Source organism: Mauremys mutica, chromosome 13 (genome assembly GCF_020497125.1).
Source record: "Mauremys mutica isolate MM-2020 ecotype Southern chromosome 13, ASM2049712v1, whole genome shotgun sequence".
NCBI classification, from domain to species: Eukaryota; Metazoa; Chordata; order Testudines; family Geoemydidae; genus Mauremys; species Mauremys mutica.
Window position 1 is genome coordinate 58,919,234 of NC_059084.1, and position 25,157 is coordinate 58,944,390.

Here is a 25,157-nt window from a genome sequence, read left to right on the forward strand (position 1 = left end):
ATTACAGTGGATGAGAAGCTGAATATGAGTCAGCAGCGTGCCCTTGTTGCCAAGAAGGCTAACAGCATATTGGGCTGCATTAGTAGGAGCATTGCCAGCAGATCGAGGGACTTGATTATTCCCCTCTATTCGTCACTGGTGAGGCCACATGTGGAGTATTGAATCCAGTTTTGTGTCCACTCCAGAAGGGATGTGGTCAAATTGGAGACAGTCCAGTGGAGGACAACAAAAATGATTAGGGGACTGGGATACATGACTTATGAGGAGAGGCTAAGGGAAGAGTGGGGAGCAGCCTTCAATTACCTGAAAGGGGGTTCCAAAGAGGATAGAGCTTGGCTCTTCTCAGTGGTGGCAGATTACAGAACAAGGAGCAATGGTCTCAAGTTGCAGTGGGGGAGGTCTAGGTTGGATATTAAGAAACACTATTTCACTAGGAGGGTGGTGAAGCACTGGAATGGGTTCCCTAGGAATGTGGTGGAATCTCCATCCTTAGAGGTTTTTAAGGCCCAGCTTGACAAAGCCCTGGCTGGGATGATTTAGTTGGTGTTGGCCCTGCTTTGAGCAGGGGGTTGGACTAGATGACCTCCTGAGGTCTCTTCCTACCCTAATCTTCTATGATTCTATGATCTAGTCCAGTCCTCTAATCTCAAGGCAGTACTGTGTCATTCCTCACAGGTGTCTGAGCTGTTTTTAAAAACCTCCAATGATGCAGGTCCCACAATTTTATTCCTAATGTCCAGTATACAGTGCCCTTGATGCACTTTAAGACCATTGCTTTTTGTCCTATCCTAAGATGTTAAGGAGAATAACTTTTCTCCCTGCTTTTGTAACAACCTTTTATGTACTTGAAAACTTTTATCATTTGCCCTCTTAGTCTTCTCTTCTCCAGACTAAACAAACCTAGTTTTTTCAATCTTCCCTCATAGGTCATGTTTTTTGGACCTTTAATCATTTTTGTTGTTCTTCTCTGGACTTTTTCCAATTTGTCCCCGTCTTTCCTGAACAGGACACAATACTTCAGTTGAGGCCGTATCAACATGGTATCGAGTGAAAGAATTGCTTCTCATACCTTGCTTACAACACTCCCATTAATAGATCCAGAATGGTGTTTGGGTTTGGTTGCTTGTTTCCAACGGTGTACTGTTGTATCTACTGTTTTTGTACAGTGCCAGCTGCACATACAAGTATGTACCTGGGGCAAAGGGGAATTGGGGGCAGCAGAGGGTCCGGAATGGGAAAGGGGCAAGCTCTACTCTAGCATGGGGGCACTAGAGATAGCAGAGGAGTAATGCTGGGAAACGGGCGGGGGGAGCTATACTGTGTAGTGGGCATCAGGAGAAGCAAAGGTCAATGTGGCCAATGTTTTATGTAGCCTTCCTAATGATCTCTACACGGCAGCTGATCACAGGGAACGGCAAATAAAATAATTATTTTAACTGAAATCACAGGTTTAATATTCCTTAAAGTGATGAGGAGTCAATCAACTTGGAATTAAAATTTTAAGCTGCAGTGTGAGAAGATTCAGCTCTCGCCTTGTAGTCTAGCCAATATGCAGATTAGACGTGTTTCCCCTGAAGAGTTAAGCAATGGGATTTCATCCCTGTCGGCATGGGCAGTGCGTGAGATACTCCTTGGGGGGGCCAAGCCCCCAGCCCCATCCCTTCTGCCTGAGGCCCCGCCCCCCTCTGCCCCTTCCTCTGCCCCTTATGCCCCCCTACCCTGTCGGAGTCCCGAGCCCCTCTCTTCTCCATGCAGCTGCTGGCCCCATTGCCCCAGCAGTGGGATGCCCCAACCCAGTACCCTCAGCTCTCCCAAGCACTAGGCAGTGTGGCCCCACTGCCTGGCGGGCCCCAGGACTAGGCAGCCCCAGAGCCCTCAAGTCCTGGCTGAGGCTGTAAAGCTAGCCCCAGCCCCAGCCCTGGTGCACTTCCCGGAAGGAGCAGCCTGCCAGAGATGGAGAAGGGGCAAGGGGAAAGTGGCAAGCAGGAAGGGGCTTCGGGGCGAAGCACGGGCAGGGCCATGCTAGGTTGTTTGGGGAGGCTTAGCTTCCCCCAGCCTATGATATGCGCCACCCAGGCCGGACAACAATGTTTTTACCAGAGATCAATTTAAAAAAACAAAGAAACTCCTTTTTCAAAAATACAATTATTCAAGCCACAAATGTTCAACATTTGGCATTATGAACAACAAAGCTTTGGTGACACAAAATTATTCACACTGGGGATAAATTGGGTTTAGACCTTACTGCAAGGATAGTGGGCAAATTATGACAGGAGAGAACCGGGAATGATTACTATCTCCTAGTTGCTTTTGCATTCAGCAATAAAGTGGATATTTGTATTCTTCTGTAAATGCTGAAAGAAGGCAAGAAGTGACAGTAGGTCAAAAACTTCATGTTGAAAAAGGACAGTGTTGGAGTCAAGTTGCAGAATATATTGCAATACAGACTGCACCCAAACTGGCTCATGATTGGGCTAGTGTGAATGTAGAACACTGTGGATGGGATCAGTGCTGTTCTTTGGTTCTCAAACTCTAACAGACTGGTACAGACCTCCAGTTCTGGACAGGGCGAGATTAATGCAGGGCTTTAGGGGCTGCAACCCTGGGCCTCGGGCTAAGGGGGGGACCCACAAAAATAAATCCATCATTATACACAATTCAGTGTCACCAACCTGTTGATTGTGATCAACTGGTTGATCCTGGAGCCTCTGCCAGTCGATTGCCATCTATGGGCCGCTAAAAGTCCAGCAGCGCAGCAGGACTCAGGCTGGCTGCCTCCAAAATGTGGCCCCACGCTGCTCCCGGAAGTGGCCAGCTGCTGGCACGTCTCTGAAGCACCTGGTGTGGAGGGGGAAAGCTCCGCGTACTTCCCCCACTGCCAGCACCGTCCCCGCAGCTCCGATTGGCCATGAACCGCCCCCGGTCAGAATCCTGTCCTTCACACAAACTCCCTAACATATCCCGCACCCCCTCCTGCACCCCAACCCCAACCTCCTGACCCAGGTTAAAATCCCCTCCTGCATCAAACTCCCTCCCACAGCCCACACCCTTCACCCTCTCCTACACCCCAACATTCTGCCCGAGCCTGGAGCCCTCTCCTGCACCCAAACTCCCTCCCAGAAAGAAACTAATATAACAGCAGTTCCAAGACAAGAACTAGGCTATTTTGAATTAACTTAACTATATTCTACATGTTTTAAGACAGAAATGTAACCACAGAACGGCTTTATGTTAATCCTGAGCGATTTCAAGAAAGTTCTGTCTGTCATCTACAGAGTCTTGACTTCCCTGGTCAATCCCCTCATCTACAGCCTGAGACACAAAGAGGTCCAGGAAGTCTTGAGGAAAGCTTGCAGGAAATTCATGTTTGGACCTTCTAACCCATCAGTTTTCTTGGGTTAAAATAGATATAACATGGGCTAGGGTAGGAAACTGAACCAAAGACTGCTGTAGTCCCAGCTCATGTTTCCCTGAGTTTCACTGGTCTTTGAGTCATGCTTTTACAGGGTCAAAACTGTGGGAGAAAGTGAAGGTGGAGAGACCTCTTAAAACCTGTGACCCCAGGCTTCTTAGGACCTATATAAGATGCCACAGGTGGATACTACTGGGCTGGTGGGAGACTTGAACTTGTGGCTGCTCAAAGTTCAGAGAATGAGGGGAGATTGTTCTCAGTGAGAGGTTACAGGTAAAATGGACTCAGCTGGAACACTGGGAATCTATTCTGTGTAGGGTGAGAGACTTCTAGATATACACACACATCCCTGAAAAATCAGGTGCATCCATTCTAAAAATATTGAGTTGCAATGTCAGCATGTAACTCCAATGTTAGAAAAATGAATAATTAACTTTATTTTCATAGAATGTATTTAATCCCCAGGCTTCATACTAAGGAAGAGAAAAGCCAAAGGAAACCCTCTGGCCTGGGCCCCAGAACACAGGACACCAGCACAGGCCTCTTATTGGCTCATTTTCAACAACAATTTACAGCCAGTTGTTTCCAGATACTTGGGATCCAAGTGAGATTTTTCAAAGCCTCTGGGCACCTGACCTGCTGGATGGGGCCCTGGAGGAGAATCAGGCAGGGGAACACGCACCTTCCCCAGGTTTGTTTGTTGTTCTGGGGCCTTGGCATCCAGATACATGGTGTGGGGCTCCGCAGGGCACGGCCAGGGGCACCTACAGCCCATTTACTGCAAACATTTGGGTGCCTGCAGGGTTTGCCAGCAGCCAAGCTGGGATTGTGAATCCCAGAGGGCTGGAATAACTCAGTTTGCTCGTAGCAGGAAATCAGCTATCGAGAGTCCCAGTCCAGTGCCCTGTCTGCTTCACCTCATCCAATTGTATTTGACAATGGGACCAAAGAGTGTGAGATGCTGAATTCCTAATCACTGTTGTCAGACCTCCCGTTATTTGTCCCTGACACAGGGTCTGCACAGGTCTCTGCCCTCTCGTCCCTGTGCTCTGTGCTTGGGCTGGTCAAAAAAAGGGTCCCAACGCCTCCTTCAGCTGGTTCTCCCGTGTCTTTTTATTTACAGTGCTTATTACAGAGTCCCGATTCCCACAACACCAATCCCCACACTGACCCTTCCCTGGATCTACCGGCCCCTGAGGCTTTCTGCAGCCGGTAGAGACAGAGCTGCAGTTCCTCTGTCTTCCCCCCGGCTAGCCTTTCCCCCAGTGAGTTCCCTGGGCTTATATCTCCTCCTAGCTCCCAGCCCAGCTGGCACCACTCAGCTCAGCTGATTCTTCTGAGCCTGCCCTCATTAGAGCCTGCAGCTGAGCTCTTTGCTGAGTGTCTGGGCCCCTGCACTTGGCCGTTCTGCTGAGAAGCAGGGGAGGAGCTACCCTCTTTGGCAGGACATCCAAGGGGTTTCTACCTCAGGCCTGCCACAGTCCCCTTCATATCAAGTAGGTGTGGAATAAATGTGCAAGGCTTGTCTACACATACAAGTTGCACCACTTTAACTATATCTGCCTATCCCTGCCAGTGACAGGGCCATGTGCCCTTTGGCTGGAGAGCCGAGAGCCAAGCCAGCCCGGGGAAGAGAAGAGTCCCCACCTGAGGGGAATCAGGCCTTTTCCAATAAAGGGCAGAAGGGGGATAGGGGAAGAGGCAAACTCAGGAGGCTGAAGTGAAAGTTCAGAGAGTGAATGAGGGAAAACCCTGGGACGGGGAATTGCTCCAGCTAGGAAGAGCTGGGAGTGTCCTGCTAAGACAGACATTGCTCAGACTGGACAGGGGGAGTTTGGGGTGTAGGTAACTGAAGGGAAGGTGTCATCTGCATTTTAGTTTTGAATGTTAAGTTAATAAATGAAACCTAAATTGGGGGCTGTTGCTATTGGACTGGAAAAAAAATGTGGAATTTATTTGGGGAATGAAGAAGGGAAACTGAGGTGAGGGGCTGCATTCTGGGCTGCCCTGAGGCCTCCAGTGGGCGCCGTGAGGTGGCCACTCATCTAATCTGACTGGATGCAACTACACTGATGTAAAGCTGCTTGTATCTGGATCGTTCATTCTGAAGGGGAAGAAGCTATACCAGTCCAAGGGACCTCGATATTGGTTTGCTGTGTCTGTGCTAAAGGTTGTAATGGTAGAACAATTTCCAAAACAAAGTCACACCACTAACCCGAATAGTGATCCTGATGCAAAATCCATGTGGCAACCTCGCGTAAGTAAGTCCCAGTAAAACTACGTCAGTACGTTCGTGGCTTTGAAAAGAACTCTGGGAATCCAAGGAACCTGTCTGTCTTCTGCATTAAAATGGCATGCTGAGAATTTACGCTGATTTGCCAAGTCAAAAACAGCCGACTGACAGAAAGAGGCCTGACTGAATAATTCAGTTTACATACTTTGGGTGCATCTACACTGCAGCCAGGGGTGTGAATGGAATCTCCTGTAGCCACTCTAGCTGTACTCTAGCTAGCTCATTAAATATAGAAACCATGGTACCAGCTTCAGCACTGGCTGCACAAGCAAGAATGTACCCAGGGCCAAGGGGCACTGGGGGCTGCAGAGATGGGAAAGGGGCAGTCGTACTGTATCATAGAGACTATGGAGGGGAGAGGATGAAGTTTGGTAAGGGTGTGGCCATGATGTACAATGGGCATTAAGAGGAAGCCACTTTTTTCTGTATCCTTCCTATTGATCTCTACACGACAGCTGATCACCGTGAATGGTAAATAACCAGTATTAATGATTAAACCCCTGATTTCAGTTAAAAATATTCCTTAAATTATGGAGTCAATCAACTTGTAATTTGAAATTTAAGCCACTGTCTGAGAAGATTCTGGTCTGTCTGTGTATTCTAGCCACTTTCATATTAGACGTGCATCCTTCGAAGAGTTAAGCAATGGGATTTCATCCATGTCTGCAATATTTTTTCCATAGATTAATTTTTAAAAAACCTCTTTTTCCAAAATACAGTTGTGTGAGCCACAAATATTTAACATTTGTGTATTATGAGCCACAAAGCTTTGGTGACACAAAATTATTCACACTGGTGGTAAATTGTATGAGACATTACTGCATGATTAGGAAGCAAATTATGCTAGGAGAGGACTGGGAATAACAGTCCTCTAGTTTTGTTTTTTTATTTGCATTCAGAAATAAGTGGATATTTGTGTTCTTCTGTAACTGCTGGAACACGTTCTGGTGGTTATCATTCATTCCAATACACCACCAAAGGGCCTATAGTTCTGGTACAAGATTCTCTAATATGTGTTAATGAAGATTGATAATTTTCTGATGGAATGTTTTTACCATCAGAAAATGCCAAATTGTCAAGATCAAAATGTTCCACGGGAAATTTCTACAAAATTTTGTGTAGGGGGAAGAATAGTGTAAAATACTATAAAATGAAATATAATATGAAAAGAAAACAGTAGAATAGAATTGAAAATAGAATAAATGACATAAAAAGAAATAAAACATTAAATAAAATCTCAACATAAAATTTAAAATTAAAAGTCAGAATTAGAATGAAAAGAAAAATTTGATCTCGTTGAATTTCCCATGAAATGAAAATTCTGGTCCTGAATAGCTCTAATAATGAGAAAAGCTGGTGCTTTGTTACAAATTTCATGCAGAATTTATTCGTCCCTAAGAGGGTAAATTTCCAGCTAAAGTAATATTACGGGATAGTTCTGTGATCAGTAATACTGTTTCTACCCCTAGGAGCTAACCACAGGGATTTTCAAACTTTGTTATTTTTGGCATAAGACCCTGGCTGGGTCTCTGTATGTAGTGAGCCCTTCTGTGGAATAAAGAAAACCAGTTAAAGAGAAGGACAGAAGTGTGTATGTAATGCCGTGCCCACTTCTCTGTACATATGCCATGAGTGTCAGTGGAGGAAACTGGATAAGAATGATTTTAGGTGTCAGTTCTGCCATACTAACTTGTTTCTCCCTCACACAGTATCTGCCCCAAACCTTCCCATTGAGCTCAGTTCTGGATCGACCTCTGGAACAATTTGGTCCATAGTGTTGGTGCCAGGGACCTGGACCTGATGGTCCTGCACTTGATCAATGTGAGCAGACTGGATCCTACCAGCACTGAGTGCTCCAGCCCCCAGGCAGCAAAGTATTTACGAATATGTTTCATTGTAAACGCCAGGGTATTCCCACTGAGGTCACTACAGTTCAAGGTGTGTGAGTGGGTTGCTGGACTGGCATCTGGGGAGATCTGTTCATTATCCCTGTTACTGCCAAGATATTGAATCCAGTGGACTAAAACAAGGGATTCGTCTTTCTAACACTGATGGAAGAGGGGAGAGATTGGCGCTTTCAGGGTCACTGATGATGAGTTATGCTGCACTGCACTTTAGTTATGCCAGTTACTTGTGATGGGTTTTTAAGTTATCTCAAGGGCACTTACAGATTTTTAAAGGTATTTAGGTGCCTACTGGGTTTTTCCAAAGCACCCAGGCTCCTCAAACTCATTGATTTCAAAGGGTGTTTGCAACTTTGATGGTTTTAAAAGTCCAACCCAGGGCTGGATTCACAAAGGATCTGTGATAATTGGCCTACAAACGTACCCTCTGTGCGACCTCAACTGGGAGAAGTGAGGGAAAGTTCATAGAGTGTCACGGTGAACAAGAACAACAAATGGGGAAGGAAAAAAAATGCAAAGAAAAGACAAAAGACTGAATTAGTCCAAACAAAAATCCCTTTTGCTAGAACTCAAGGACTGTGTTACGGCCATGCAGGGCCGGCTTTAGGCCTATTCCACCAATTACCCCAAATCGGGTCCCGGGCCCAGTGAGAATCCCTTCCCTGGCTAGAGGCGCCTTTTTAATTTTTACTCATCCGGCGGTGCTCTGGGTCTTCGGTGGCACTTCGGCGGTGGGTCCTTCGTTTCCTCTGGGTCTTCGGCGGTGGGTCCTTCAGTGCCACCAAGGACCTGGAGCGAGTGAAGGACCTGTCGCCGAAGTGCCGCCGTAGACTCGGAGCACCGTCCAGTGAGTACAAGCCCCACATGTTTTTTTACATGTGTTGTTTTTTTTTAGTCATCCCTGCCAGGAGCCCATCAGAACTGTTCGAATTGGGCCCCACACTTCCTAAAGCTGGCCCTGGCTGCAGGGAATACATCACGTCTCTCTATGTGAGACAGAGGCATGTATATCTATCATTCTCTATAGAGATAGAAAGATAGTCATGTACCTTTATTGCTATTTTTCTCACTGTCTCTGATACTATGGGATAGTATTAAAATGGAAAAAAGTCAGTGATGGTTATGAAGGAGATTAGAGAGATACAACGTCAGATAGTAAACACTCAGTATGAAAGTTTTAGAGTTCACTTAAATAGCTGAAAGGTAAGAAATAAAAAAGATGACACAAGATAACAAAGCACCAGGTTTAATTTTTAAAGCAAATTTTACTTAACATTTTCTACTGATGCCCAAGCAAATTTCCGTCTATGCAGAGCCTTTCTCTTGTATGGTGACAATGAATGCACGATGTCAAGTAACACACAGACTGAAACAATGTTAATGTCAGCTTTTGCCTTTTGGCCCAGCTCCCCCAGCCGGAGCCCTGCAACCCCGCGGTCCCGCTCCCCAGGCAAGAGGGTGGCAAGTCACGCGGCCGTGCTCCCCCGGCCAGAGCCCCGCAACCCCGAAACCACGCTTTCCCGGCCAGAGTCCCGCAACGCCACGGTCCCGCTCCCCCGGCCGGAGCCCCGCAACCGCGCAGCCCAACTCCCCCAAGTCCCGTGGCCTCGCTACCCCGGGCAGAGCCCCGGGACCCCGTGGTCCCACTCCCCAGGCTGGAGCCCGGCAAGTCCTGCGACCCCGCTGCCAGAGCCCCGCAACCCCTCTCTCCCAGCCGGAGCCCCGCAACACCGCGGTCCTGCTCCCCGGGCCGGAACCCCGCAACCCCGCAGCCCCGCTCTCCCGGCTGGAGCCCCCCAACCCCGCGGTCCCGCTCCCCCAGCCAAGCATGGCAAGTCCTGTGGCCCCGCTACCACGGTCCCGCTCCCCTGGCCGGAGCCCCGCAACACCCGGTCCCGCTCTCCTGGCCAGAGACCCGCAAACCTGCGGTCCCGCTCTCTCGGCAGGAGCCCCGCAACCATGCAGTCTCGCTACCTCGGCCGGAGCCCCGCAGCCCTGATCTCTAGGCTGGAGCCCCGCGACCCCACCACCCCGGCCAGAGCTTAGCAATCCCGCAGTCCTGCTCCCCAGGCCGGAGACCTGTCGCCCCACAGCCCCGCTCTCCTGGCCGGAGCCCCATGGCCCTGCTACTCCAGCCAGAGCTCCGCAGCCCCGCAGCCCCGCTACCCCGGCCAGAGCTCCGCAACACCGCGGTCCCGCTCTCCCGGCCGGAGCGCGGCAAGTCACGCGGCCCTGCTACCACGTCCAGAACCCTGCAACCCCGCGGTCCCGCTCCCCCAGCCGGAGCCCTGCAACCCCACAGCCCTGCTCTCCTGGCCGGAGCCCCGAAACCCCATGGTCCCGCTCCCCCAGATGGAGCCCCGCAATCCCGCGGTCCCGTTCTCCCGGCTGGAGCCCCACAAGTCCCGTGGCCCCGCTCCCCCAGCTGGGCGCGGCAAGTCCCGTGGCCCCGCTACCGTGGTCCCGATCTCCCGGCCGGAGCCCCGCAACCCTGTGGTCCCGCTCTCCCGGCCAAAGCCCCGCAAACCCGTGGTCCCACTCCCCCGGCCGGAGCCCCGGAAACTTGCAACCCCGCTACCCCTGCCAGAGCTCCGCATCTCTGCAGCCCGCTCTCCCGGCAGGAGCCCCGCAACCCCATGGTCCCGCTCTCCCAGCCGAAGCCCTGCAACCCCACAGCCCCGCTCTCCCGGCCAGAGCTCCGCAAACCCGTGGCCCCGCTACCCTGGCCGGAGCCCTGCATTCCTGTGGCCTGCTCTCCTGGCAGGAGCTCCGCAACCCCACAGCCCTGCTCTCCCTGCCGGAGCCCCGGGACTCGCCACCCCGGCCAGAGCCGCGCAACCCCGCTGTCCCGGTCCCCCGGCCGCGCGCAGCAAGTCCCATGGCCCCACTATCATGGCCGGAGCCCCGCAATCCCGCGGTCCAGCTCTCCCTGCCGGAGAGTGGGAAGTGCGGCTTCCCCGCTCCCAGCTGGAGCCCCGCAACCAGGGGCGGCTCTAGACATTTCGCCTCCCCAAGCTCTGCCGGTCACTGGTCCAGCGGCTCCGGTGCCTGCGGAGGGTTCGCTGGTCCCGCGGCTCCACCGAAGCGCCCCCCGGCATGCCGCCCCAAGCACGCGCTTGGCGTGCTGGGGCCTGGAGCCGCCCCTGCCCGCGGCCCCGCTACCACCGCAGGAGCACGGAAATCCAAAGTGCCGCCGGGAGAGTACATGCCCCACAAATCAGGCCCCGCACTGGCTAAAACCGGCCCTGCGGCCATGCCTGGTAAACGAGAACAGCGTGAGAGCACAAATCAATGAACCAAAACTGGTGTGTGGGAAATGCAAGCTAGTTGAGCTACAAGATAGTGAGGGGATGGGCTATTTGCCCATTACTCCCTTTGGGGTTCTCAGAGAAAGAAACTTTGGGAGGAAAGTTGGCCATCACCACGCTGGCTGACCAAAAGACAAGAGAAGAGGAAGATGCGAACTTCACCAGCGTGGGCTTCCACCCCCACCATCTCCTGGCACCCTGGACTTTCTTCCTAATAAGGAGGTGCTGGGTAAAGCTACATGCCAATGCTACTATAACTCTGTGCTCCTTGAGCAATGACCCGACCCACCATAACCCACACACGCTCACTCTAGCTTGGCAGTGCGCTCAGGTGCCAGGGCACAGGACAGCTCTAGCGCACAGATGGGACGTGGAGGAGGCATATGAAATAACTAACTATTCATTGAAGCAACGGGACTGGAGCTTGGGTCTCCCAACTCCTATGCGAGTGCCTCAACCAGTGAGCTGGAGCGCAATTCTCAATCCATCTCTTTGGCCGAATGAATATCTAAGTATTTCACACACAGCTTCAACAGGAAAGAGTGAGAGAGGCCTGGGACAGGGACCATCTCTTTGTTCTTTGTTTGTACAGCACCAAGCATATTGGGGCCCTCGTCCATGTCTCCGGCTTCAAATGATAAAGACTTTGTAGTTCTGAAGCTTTTCCTTCTCTGTTCCATTCCCTGAGTGGCCAGAAGAAATTTGACTCTATTAACATACTGTCTACCTCAAAAACCTAAACAAAACATACGATTGACTTTTCCTTTTCAGAAATTTAATATGCCCATTAGCAAAGTCTCAAGGGGAAATTCACCTGCAGGGTAAACAATGACTCAGGAGAGACATATATTTTCAGGTGAGAGATACAAGGCAAAGCAAACCAAGGGTATCAGCACAACTACAGTGTCCAACCAGAAACATGCAGATCTCATTACTGCTCTTCACTGCACTGTGTACCCACACAGACCCTACACACCTCTGCCAGTGGTGTGCAGGGTAGATGTACCTTGAGACAGCTACAATAGGTGAAGAAGGTGCAGATCGGAGACGGGCGGCAGAACCAGTATCCTTCTCTTTGAAACTCCAAGTGAAGAGGTCAAGTTACAGATTCCAGCTTCTTCTATGCCAACTTTAAGGTAAACAAACCTTTCACGCTCATCTTTGTTAAAAATAGATCATTGAGGACAGGGAAGAAAATGTCACCGCATCCATTACCTGCACAAAGGCATCATTTCCTTTTAGATGATGACAAGTCTTTTCCTTGGGCCATGGACAGAATTAATGTGTTCATGTTGTATAGCATTTTGATGATGGAAAACACTCAGTGATAGGAATGAGAACTTTACTGAGGACTTTCCATCTTCAATACTGAGCAATATTACTGATACTTTGTCACACAAACATTCTGGGTTAGTGCAGCTACGTGTTCAATGGGTCATGGTCCATAAGTAAGTCTCCTAGGATCCATTTCAATATTAATAATCAATAAAAATATCCATCAAGAATTGAGTTATTATTATTAATTATTATTATTGTTTTGTTTTATTATTAATAATATAGCATTCTGACTGTTACTGTTGTGGACTCCACTGTCTTAAGGTCATGGATCACTGTGAGTCCTGGCTTGTATACAGCTCCAAGGGGGAGGGTGATTACAGCTCTGTCAGGAACTAAAAACTTGGGGGCGGGAGGTGATGAAGGCAAGTTACTGAGACTATACAACTATACAACTCCAGAGAAGTTGCACCCTCCCAGGGATGGTTTGCATGTACTGGTTCAGGCTGGCTTTTCTAGAGACTGGTGGCATGTCTAAACTGCAAGAGATACATGACAGCTACACCACTGTCATGTAGACACTTACTCCAGCGACTGAATGGGTTTTCCTATCTCTGTAGTAAATCCTCCTCCCCGAGAGGCAATAGCTTGGTGTGATGTTATCTCATTCAAATATGACCATGTAGATCATTGTTGTTACCACTGTTATACAATTGCAACAAATCTTATACAAAATGTGTCAAGTAAGGTGTCAATAGGAAAGTTATGATTTGCAGAATATGATTGTGTTATTTGTATGCATGTATCATTTTTGTATCTGATGTTATGTGTTTTGGCCTCTTTCCTGCTCCAACCTCTGGACTACGATGAACTTGTATTAATGGGAGCATTCTAACCTAGGAACAGAGAACGTTCCATCAATGCTACAAGCCTGATCCAAGAACTTTGTATTTATTGTATGCATTTGATTCCTAAAGGATATTAAGGATTGGCAACAACGTGTTTATTTGGTAAGATCTGAATTACATATTGACCTGGGTGTGACTGGCCCTTTGGGGTCAGAAGAACCCTTTTCTTTGGTGAAATTGGTTTAAATAGCCCCTCTTCATTAAGTCTAGTGTGTGGTATAAGGCCTAGAATGCCTAAGGAGACTGTTTTTCTGACTTATTAGCCAGTGTGGTGAGACAAAAGTTTATTTTGTTGCTGGTTTGATATATCTTATGGGAGAAGAACCATCAGTTTCGGGGTGTGTCTGCCCTATTTCTCAGCAGTTTGTCCTTCATTTGGTATTCTCAGTTGTGATGCATGGAGGCGCAGTGACACTCGGTCAACAGAAGAATTGTATCCTCAACCTAGTGGTGTCTACTGTGTATGGGTGGGAGGTCGACTTGTCAATGTCGCATAAGGCGTAAAATTATCCTCAGACCTGAGCGATGTAGCTAAGTTGATCTAAGCATTAAGTGTAGACCAGCCCTAGCAAACACAGAAATGAACAGGATCTCTGTCCAAGATGGGGGGACAAGGAAGGCTTGGCCCAGCTCAGGCCCATAAGACTGCTGGGTGACTCCTGGTGTGTTTGATGTTAGTTTTAAATCTGTTTGTTGTCTTTTAATGATCTTTTCCTCGGTCATCCTTTCACCTTGAAAATAAATTTGGTGTGTGTTAACACGTAAGTGTTAACAATAATTGTTCCTAGCCCTTGGAGAGAAGGAAACACTATGGTGCTGGGCATTAGGTAGATTGGCTTGCTGGGGACCTCCCTGAGCAAGGCCGGTGAGCTGTGCAGTCTTGAAATCCCCTGCCAGATGGGCCTGGGAGAAGGGTCCCTGCCTACAGACAGATGATGGCTGGAGACCTGACTGGGAACTCCCAGAGTAGACCATGGAGGGGGAAAACATGTGCCGTTACCCTGAAATCGTGACAATAATTCCCCTAATTCTACACATTGTTCCATTTTTTTCCTAACAATGCCTATTTTATGATTGTTGTTTGATTATTAAGAGAGAAAATGATAACTCTCTAGAAGGTCTGGGGAAAATGATCCACACAGAGGACTGAACGGCGGTAAAAATAAATCTTATCACACACATGCCATTATTGTCAGTGGAATTATACAGTGGCTGAAAATATCTGATTGCTTTCGCTCCTGGCACTACCTTGTGGCTGGCTGTGTGGCTCAGTTTCCAAAAACAGTGAGATTCAGTAACAGAGAGTGAAGCCATGAGCTAGGGGACCGGCATGTTGGATAAAATAGCATTAAAACAGAGCAATCAGGGAGTGGGGGGAAGCCAATTTGGGGAGTGAGCTCATTGGGTTGTTGGTCCTGTGCAAGTTAATAATCCCCCTTTAGCCGGAATGTGAAGTTAATCGCGTTGGCAGACAACACCAGCGGGGAGTGGAAGCAAACTCACAGCAGGATGGAGGTACCAGTCAATTGCAGACAGAAACAAAACGAGATTCAATTGCCGAGTGTCCCTGAGGGAAAGGAACCGAAACACCAAGGTGGCTGTGATGCTGGCAAAGGAAATCATAAGGAGAGTGAAGTGTAAATTTGGTATCAGTTTGTGATGCAACAGCTTAGTGATGTGTCTCTCTCCCTCTCTCTCCAGAGAGGTCCAAGATGAATGTCAAAATAGGGAAAAAGAATAAAAGCAGGAAAGGGCTGGACCTTGTCTGATGGAGACTAACATAACCTGCTTTGATACCATGTTGATCACTGTCCCCACTCTTGGCTGAGACCACTAGAGCCTCCTAGCTGTTAGCTGAACCAATATTATGTTTGCAGTGCAAGAAGTCACAGTCCACTCTGATGAGCAAGGGGACCACTTGTCGAAGTTACAAAAGACTAATACAAAATGGCTTTGCCAGTTTTGACATCAATATACACAACAGTGTGTGTGGTTTTCTGCCTGCATCGATCTCTTCACTGACCAGAGGGGGGTGATACTGGAATCTCAAAGATCTAAAAAGGAAATTTGCCTCCAGAGTCTTGGTTTCTCTATGACCCCACTCGATGAGGGGCCTTATGAAATATTTATGAAAGTAAATTGATACTAACACATGATAAAAATGTATCCGCTCAGATTCCATTGTAAATGTTGGTTTCTTTCCCCTAGTTGGACTGCATGACGAACCCAGAGCAAGTGAATCAAACGGTTCTCACAGAATTCATCCTACGAGGATTTGGGAATCTCCCTGACCTACAGACTCTTCTCTTCCTGCTGTTTCTCATCATCTACATCGCAACCGTGGCCGGGAATGTTCTGATCTTTGCACTAGTTGTGGCTGATCAGCACCTTCACACCCCCATGTACTTCTTCCTGGGGAACTTGTCCTGCTTGGAGACTTGCTGCTCCTCCACCATCCTGCCCAGGGTGCTGGCTGGTCTCCTGACAGGGGACAGGACTATTTCATTTAGTGGCTGCCTCACACAATATTATTTCTTTTGTTCTATAGTTGGTACAGAATGCCTTCTCCTGTTGGTGATGTCTTACGATCGGTATTTAGCGATTTGCAATCCGCTGCACTATGCAACCCGTATGAGTGGCAGGGCCTGCCTCCAGCTTGCAGGTGGTTCTTGGATAGGTGGCATCATAGGTAGTGGCATATCAGCATTGTCAATATCTCAGTTAACATTCTGTGGCCCCAACGTTATTGACCATTTCTTTTGTGATCTCATCCCCCTTCTAAAACTCTCCTGCAATGACCCACACCTGATGGAAACGTTGGCTGTCACACTCATCTTGCTTTTCTCACTGGTCCCGTTCCTACTTATCTTGATGTCCTACATCTGTATCATTGCCACCATCCTGAGAATCCCGTCCACCACTGGGAGGCAAAAGGCCTTTTCCACCTGCTCCTCCCACCTCATTGTGGTGAGCATTTATTATGCAACTCTGCTGACTGTCTATATGTTCCCAACAACCAACATCCTGAGCGACTTCAAGAAAGTTCTGTCTGTCGCCTACACCATCCTGACTCCCCTGGTCAATCCCCTCATCTACAGCCTGAGAAACAAAGAGTTCCAGGAGGCCCTGAAGAAAGCTTGCAGGAAATGCAAGTTTGGATCATGCTAACCAGTCAATTTCCTTGGGTTAAAATAGATATAACATGGGTTGGGGTAGGGCACGAACTGAAGCCTGCTGTAGTCCCCAGTCGTGTTTCCCTGAGATTCAATGGGCTTCATATCCTGCTTTTACACAGTGACTCTCAACCTTTCCAGAGTACTGTACTCCTTTCAGGAGTCTGATTTGTCTTGTGTATCTCCAAGTTTCACCTGATTTATAAACTTTCAAAGCCATATAATTATGAAATAAATGAATTAGAATATAAAGATTTCAGTGTATAGTCTATGCAGCAGAATACACAAGTCATTGTATGAAATTTTAGTTTAGACTTTGCTAATGCTTTTTCTGTAGCCTGTTGTAAATCTAAGCAAATCTCTAGATGAGCTGATGTACCCCAGAAAGACCTCTGTGTACCCCCAGGCTGCAGGTGCCCCTGGTTGAATACCACTGTTCTTACAGCCCTGAGAGAAAGTGGAGATGGAGACACTCAAAACCTGGGACCCCCGTCTTGTTAGGGCCGGTATCTGATTCCACTGATGGGTATCACTGGGTTTGGTGGGAGACTTGGGGGCGATTGTGCTCAGTGAGAGGGTGCAGGCGAAATGGACACAGCAAAAACTCTGAGCATCTGTTCATTGTAGGTGAGAGACTTCTAGACGCACACATGCACACAAACACACACATGCACATATATGCATATGCACATGCACACACATATCCACACACATGCAGGCACACACACATACACACATGCACACATATGCACATATACATGCATGAATACATTCACACATGCCTATGCACACACATACATACGTGCGCACACACTTACCCATACACACATATGCACGCACACACATGCACACATATGCACAGTCACACATACGAAAATGCGAGCACCCATACAGACACGCACACATAGGCACACATATGCACACATACACACGCATGCACATGTGCACACACATATGCACCCACATATATGCATGCACATGCACACATACACACACAGAAAATGCACACCTACATACATCCACACACATCCTTACAAACGCAGATGCATGCACACACACATGCATATTCACATGCATGCATAGGCACACACACCAAGACACACATACACATACACACACATGCACACATACAAGCATGCACACATATACATGCACACATACACGTACACACACACACGTACACACAGGCACACATACCCACACGCACAAGCAAACATACCCGCACATACCCATATGCACAAATACCCACACACATATATGCACACACACATATGCACACACACACAAAAATATATGATACCTACATTATAAAAACATAGGCTTGCAACATCTGTCTGGAATTCCAGCGTTTGGTGATTGTACCATTAATGTTGGTTTCCTAGTGTGTATTTCATCCCCAGGCTGCTTTCCAAAGGAAGAGAAAAGCCAAAGGAAACCCTCTGGCCTTGGCCACAGGACGACAGCACAGAACTCATATTTGCCCACTTTTCAGCAATGATTTAGGGCCAGTTGTTTCTAGATACTTGGGGGCCCAGTGGGATTTTCCAAAGCCTCTGGGCACTTGGCCTACGGGATGCGGCCCTGGAGGAGAGTCAGGCAGGGGAACGCCCACCTTCCCCAGGATTGTGCGTCGCTCTGGAGCCTCGGCATCCGGATGCCTGGTGTGGGGCTGCAGAGGGCACGTCCAGGGGCACCTACAGCCCGTTTACTGCAAACACTTGGGTGCCTGCAGTGTTTGCCAGGAGCTGAGCTGGGTGTGTGAATCCTGGGGGCTGGACTCTGGGATTCAGGTGCCTAAAGTAGGAGCTTTGTGATTCTAGCCCCAGCTCCACACCCTTGTCCTCATGTTATAGCTGGGGAAACTCAGGCAGAACAAGGCGACATTACCTGCCCAGAGTCACTCAGCGCGCAAGTCTCTCACCAAGAACATCATGCAATAAAAGAACCAAACTGCGTCTTCTCTTTCTGTTACGTCTGTTGTCAGACCTCCCGTTATCTGTCACCTTCGTATCCAGTGTGTGGAATAAATGTGCAAAGTTGGTCTACACAGACAAGTTGCACCATTTGAACTATATCTGCCTATCCCGGCCCTTGACAGGGCTGTGTGCCCTTGGGCTGGAGAGCCAGGAGTCAATCCAGCCCGGCTCAGAGAAGGGTCTCAACCTGCGGGGAATCAGGCCATTTCCAGTAAAGGGCGGAATGGGGCTAGGGAAAGAGGCAAACTCAGGAGGCTGATGTGAGATTTCAGAGAATGAGAGAGGATCCTGGAGGGAAAACCCTGAGGCTAGTGGAATTCCTCCATTATATGGGGCGGGGAAAGGAAACTGAGGTGAGGGGCTGTGTTCTTAGCTGCCCTGAGTCCTCCAGGGGGCGCTGTGAGGTGTCCACTCGTCTACACTGTGTAGATGCAATGATACTGATGTGATGATGCTTCTGGCGGGATAGTTCATTCCCATATGGGAAGGGGAATAAGTGATCTATTGGTAAACTGTGTCCACACGAGAAGATGTAGCAGTATAACTATTTCCATAACACATTAGCACCACTAACAAAAATAGTTATCCTGGTGCAAAATATGGCTAGAGACCTTGTGTGAGTCCCTGTGAAAATACATCCATACGTTCCTAGCTTTGAAACAAATTCCTATAATCCAAAGGAAATGTCTTTTACATTAACAGAATCATAGAAAAGTAGGACTGGAAGGGACCTCAGCTGGTCATCTAGTCCTCTGAACTCAAAGCAGGACTACATCATTACCAGGGGTGGCTCCAGGCCCCAGCACGCCAAGCGTGTGCTTGGGGCGGCATGTCGCAGGGGGCGCTCTGCCGGTTGCCGGGAGGGCGGCAGGTGGCTCCAGTGGACCTCCCGCAGGCGTCCCAGCGGAAGGTCCGCTGGTCCCATGTCTCCGGTCGAGCATCCGCAGGCACGCCTGTGGGAGGTCCACCGGAGCCGCGGGACCAGCGGACCCTCCGCAGGCACCTCTGCGGGAGGTCCACCAGAGCCGCGGGACTGGCAACCGGCAAAACGCCCCCTGCAGCATGCCGCTGTGCTTGGGGGAGCGAAATGGCTAGAGCCGCCCCTGGTCATTACAAGATCATCCCTGACTGGTGTTTGTCTGACCTGTTCTTAAAAACCTCCAATGATGGAGATCCCACAATCTTGTGAAGCAATTTAGTCCAGTGCTTAACCACCCTGACCATTAGGAATTTTTTTCTAATGTCCAACCTGTAGCACCCTTGCTGCAATTTAAGACCATTGCTTCTTGTCCTATCCTAAGAGGTTAAGGAGAACAACTTTTCACCCTCCTTCTTTTAACAAACGTTTATGTACTTTAAAACTGTTATCATGTCCCCTCTCAGTCTTCTCTTCTCCAGACTAAACAAACCCTGTTTTTTCTATCTTCCCTCATAGGTCCTGTTTTCTAGAGCATTAATCTTTTATGTTGCTCTTCTCTGGACTTTTTCCAATTTGGCCTCATCTTTCCTGAACAGGACACAGCACTCCAGTGGAGGTCTTATCAGCATGGTATCGAGTGAAAAATGTTTGTCTCATATCTTGCTTACAACACTCCTGCTGATATATCACAGAATGCTCTTCAGGGTTTGTTTGTTTATTTTCATGGTTGAGGAGAGGCAGACTGATGACCCTGAGGTGAAAGCTGGCACCCTTAAAACACAAGATTATTGATTAAATCAAAACCAGACAGGGTGACCCTCCCACAGGTGTTTTGGGCCATCAAAAGATTACACCCACGGAGGAGTGACCGGTCATAAATTGACACAGCAAAATCCATAGACTTAAATGGAGAAAAAGGATTATAAGAACAGGGTGCTTTGCCATGGGGCTTTGGGTTCGTCTTGCCAACAACTCCAGGAGCATTGGATCACTATTAACAGAGCCCGGCTCCTCTCTGCAACCAAGCTGGCTGGCCTCTAGACTGATCCAGACGCTAGACTGGTAATTATAAACATTGAGGGCCAGGAGTGTGTGCATAGTGTGTGTGTGTGTGTGTGACTAAAAAGCACATGCTAATTGCTGTATTCTCAATAAATGTGGCATGTTGCCTTTTCCCCTATAAAAAAATCTCATGTGCTTTGTTCAAGCATAACACTATTGCCCCATCACTCCCTTTGGGGTTCTCCATAGAAAGAGAATGAGGAAAGTTGGCCATTGCCAGGCTGGCTGACCAAAGGATAAGAGAAGGGGAAGGTGCAAACTTCACCAGCCTGGACTCCCACTCCCACCATCTCCTGGCATCCTGGACTTTCTTCCTAATGAGGAGGTGTGGGGTAAAGCTACATGCCAGTGCTACCATAACTCTGTGCTCAGTGAGCAATGACCCAACCCAACACAAATGTGCTCACTCTGCCCTGGCAGCGCGCTCAGGCACAGGACAGCTCTAGGGCACAGACCAGACGTGGAGGAGGCGTATGAGATAACTATTCATTGCAGCAAGAGGACTGGAGCTTGGGTCTCCCTGCTCCTCCGCGAGTGGCCCAACCAGTGGGCTGGAGTGTAATTCTCAGTCTGTCTCCTTGGCCCAATGAATATCTAAGTATTTCACACACATCTTCAACAGGCCAGAATGAGAGAGGCCTAGGACCTGAGACCATCTCTTTCTTCTTTGTTTGTGCAGCACCAAGCACAGTGGGGCCCTGGTCCGTGTCTCGGGCTTCAAATAATAAAGACTTTTTAGTTCTGAAGCTTTTCCTTCTCTGTTCCATTCCCTGAGTGGCCAGAAGAAGTTTGTCTATTAACATACTCTCTACCTCAAAAACCTAAACAAAACATGTTATTCACTTTTCCTTCCCGGTAATTTAACATGCCCATTAGCAAAGTCTCAAGGGAAAATTCACCTATGGTGTTTGCAGGGTAAACAATGACTCAGGAGAGACATTTGTTATCTGGTGAGAGATACAAGGCAAAGCAAACCAAGGGTCTCAGCACAACTAGGGTGTCCAGGAAGAAACATGCAGGTCTCGTTACTGCTCTGCTCTGTAACGCCAGTAGTGTGCAGGGTAGACATACATTGAGACAATTAAATAGGTGAAGGGGTGCAGATCGTAGATGGACGACAGAACCAGTATCCTGCTTTCTGAAATGCCAAGGGAAGAGATCACGCAACAGATTCCAGCTTCTTCTATGCCAACTTGAAGGTAAACAAATCTTTCAGCTCATCTTTGTTAAAGATAGATCATTGAGGCCAGGGAAGAAAATGTCACCATATCCATCACCTGCACATTTCCTTTTAGATAATGCCAAGTTTTTTCCTCAGGCTATGGACAGAATTAATAGGTTCATGTTGTAAAGCATTTTGGTGATGGAAAACTCTCAGTAATGAGAATGAGAACACTGCTTAGGACTTTCTATCTTCAGTACTAAGCAACATTACTATACTTTACCACAAGAACATTCTGGGTTTGTACAGCTCTGAGCGCAATGGGTCTTGGTCCATAAGTAGGTCTCCTAAGGACCATTGCAACATTAATAATCAATAATAATCTCCATCAAGAATTGAGTCTTATAATATTTCACATATCACTAATATAGTGTTGTGACTGATACTGTTGGGGACCTCACTGTACTAAGGTCATGGATCAATGTGGGTTGGGGCTTGTATGAAGCTCCGAGGAGTAGAGTCAACACAGCTCCATCAGGAACCAAAAACCGGAGCAGGGGGTAATGAAGGCAAGTTACTGAGACTACGCACCTCCAGAGAAGTTGCACCCTCCCAGGGATGGTTTGCATGTACTGGTTCAGGTTGGCTTTTCCAGAGACTGGTGGCATGTCTACACTATGTCAGAGAAAAACTTAGTTCTCACTTTTTGGTTGGGTGCAGCAGAGTCAGATACTTTATTTTCTCTTTACAAGTGTATAGAGAGAGGGAGTGCCCTAGGACACAGGGTTGCCCCAGTCCCAGGCAGGTCTCTCCACAGGTAAACAATTACAGTAAGCATTTATACTTTTTGTTACATACAATAATAAGCAACAGCTGCATTTTGTTTATACATAGGCCATCTTGATATCTTATTTTTCTCACTTCTATTTAGAAGCCAGTCTACATTTCATATTATATTATCTACACAAGGTCAAAACAACTTCTCACACAGTTCTTTTCCACTCGCCTCACACAATCCTCGCTTCTACAAATCTCGCGTTATTAGGGTTACAGCTAGCCTGACTCTTGCTAACAGAGACTGTCTTGCATTAAGATCCCCTACAAATCCCTGTCAGTTCTTTCTCTACTTCCACAACTACAAAGAGATCTGGGGCACAACTGCAGTAACGCCACTGTCGTGTAGACACTTACCCCAGCGACTAAACGGGTTTTCCTATCTCTGTAGTAAATCCTCCTTCCCAAGAGGCGATAGCTCAGTGTGACGTTATCTGATTAAAATATGACCACGTAGATCATTGTTGCTACCACTGCTGTACAATTGGAACGAATCTTATACAATGTGTGTCAAGTAAGGTGTCAATATTGTGACAAAGTTCCTCCTCTACCTTGGTGGGTCCTGCGCTTATTTGGCAGATTTGCTCACCTCAGTGATCTTCCCTACAGTCTGGGTCAACTTTGCCTGTCTGATCAGGAGTTGGGAGGTTTGGGGGAGCCCGGGCCCGCCCTCGACTCCGGGTTCCAGCCCAGGGCCCTGTGGACTGCAGCTGTCTATAGTGCCTCCTGCAACAGCTGCATGACAGCTACACCTCCCTGGGCTACTTCCCCATGGCCTCCTCCAAACACCTTCTTTATCCTCACCACAGGACCTTCCTCCTGGTGTCTGATAACGCTTGTACTCCTTAGTCCTCCAGCAGCACACCCTCTCACTCTCAGCTCCTTGCGCCTCTTGCTCCCAGCTCCTCACACGCACTTCCTCTCCTCTGGCTCCCCCTCGCCTGACTGGAGTGAGCTCCTTTTTAAACCCAGGTGCCCTGATTAGCCTGCCTTGATTGGCTGCAGGTGTTCTAATCAGCCTGTCTGCCTTAATTGGTTCTAGCAGGTTCCTGATTACTCTAGTGCAGCCCCTGGTCTGGTCACTTAGGGAACAGAAAACTACTCATCCAGTGACCAGTATATTTGCCCTCTATCAGACTCCTGTACCCCACTGGTTTGGATCTGTCACAATATGAAAGTGATGATTTGCTGAATATGATTGTGTTATTTGTATACGTGTCTCATTTTTGTATCTGAAATTATGATTATTGGCCTCTTTCCTGCTCCAAACTCTGGACTACGATGAACTTGTACTAATGCGAGCATTCTAACCTAGAAACTGAGGACCTTCCAATGATTCGGAAGCAACCAGAGACTTAACAAGCCGGCAATTTATTCCATCACTGCTAGAAGCCTGATCCAAGAACTTTGCATTTATTGTATGTATCTGATTCCTTTAACCAATTGTAACTCTCACCTTTCCTCCTTTCTTTTTATAAACAAACCTTTAGATTTAATATACTAAAGTATTGGCAACAGCATGATTATTGGGTAAGAGCTGAGTTATATATTGACCAAGGTGTGGAGGTTTGATGCAATTGGTTTAAAATTGGTTTTAAATACCCCTCCTCATTAAATCTAGTGTTTTGGTGGTGGTACAAGGATTGGAATGACTAAGAAAACGTCTTTTCTGACTTCTTATTAGCGAGTGTGGTGAGACAGAAGTTTATCTTGGTTTGGTATATCTTATGGGAGAATAACTAGTTTTGGAATTTGTCTGCCTTATTCTCAGCAGTTTATCCTGCATTTGGTATTCTCAGTTGTGACCCACATAGGCATGGTGACACTCAACCTACTGGTGTATACTGTTGGGTGGGAGAGGTCAACTTGATTGCCTCAAAGAAGGCATAAAATTATCCTCAGCCTTGAGTGAGGTAGCCAAGTTGATCTAAATTTTAAGTATAGACCAGCCTGAGGAAACATAGAAATGAATAGGATCTCTGTTCATGACAGGAGGGTAAAGGAGACTTTGCCCTACTCAGGCTGCTGGGTGACTCCTAGAATACCAGGGTTAGAAGGGACCTCAGGAAGTCATCTAGTCCAACCCCCTGACAGATTTTTGCCCCAGATCCCTAAATGGCCCCCCTAAGGATTGAACTCATAACCCTGAGTTTAGCAGGTCAATGCTCAAACCACTGAGCTATCCCTCCCTCCTACTGTATTTGAGGCTTATTTTAAATTTGTTTGTTGTCTTTTAATGATCTGTTCCTTAGTGATGCTTTCACCTTGAAAATAAATGTTCTGTGTGGTAACTTGTAAGTGTTAGCAATACCTGTTCCTAGCCCTTGGAGAGAAAGCAACATAGTGCTTCTGGGCCTTAGACAGACTGGCTTGCTGGGGACCTCCCTGTGCAAGGCAGGGAGTTGTGCAGTCTTTAAACCCCCTGCCAGATGGGACTGGGAGAAGGGTCCCTGCCAAGAGAAAGGTGATGGTTGGAGACCTGACTGGGAACTCCCAGTGTGGACCATGGAGGGGGAAAACAGGTCCTGTTATCATGAAAATAATTCCACTAATTCTGCACGTTGTTCCATTGTTTTTCTAACAATGCCTATTTCATTATTATTGTTTGATTATTAAGAGAGAAATTGATAACTGCCTAGAAGGCCTGGGGAAAATGAACCACACAGAGGACTGAGCACTGTAAAAATAAATCTTTTCACACACGTGCCATTATTGTCAGTGGAATTATACAGTGGCTGACAGGGTTCCACTGATGTGACATGTTTGGGTGTTACAAGGACACTGTTTGAAAATATCCAATTGCCTTCGCTACTGGCACTACCATGTGGCTGGCTGAGTGGCTCCCTTTCCAAAACCAGTGGGATTCTATAACAGAGAGTGAAGTCAAGAGCTGGGGACCGGCATGTTGGATAAAATAGCATGAAAACAGAG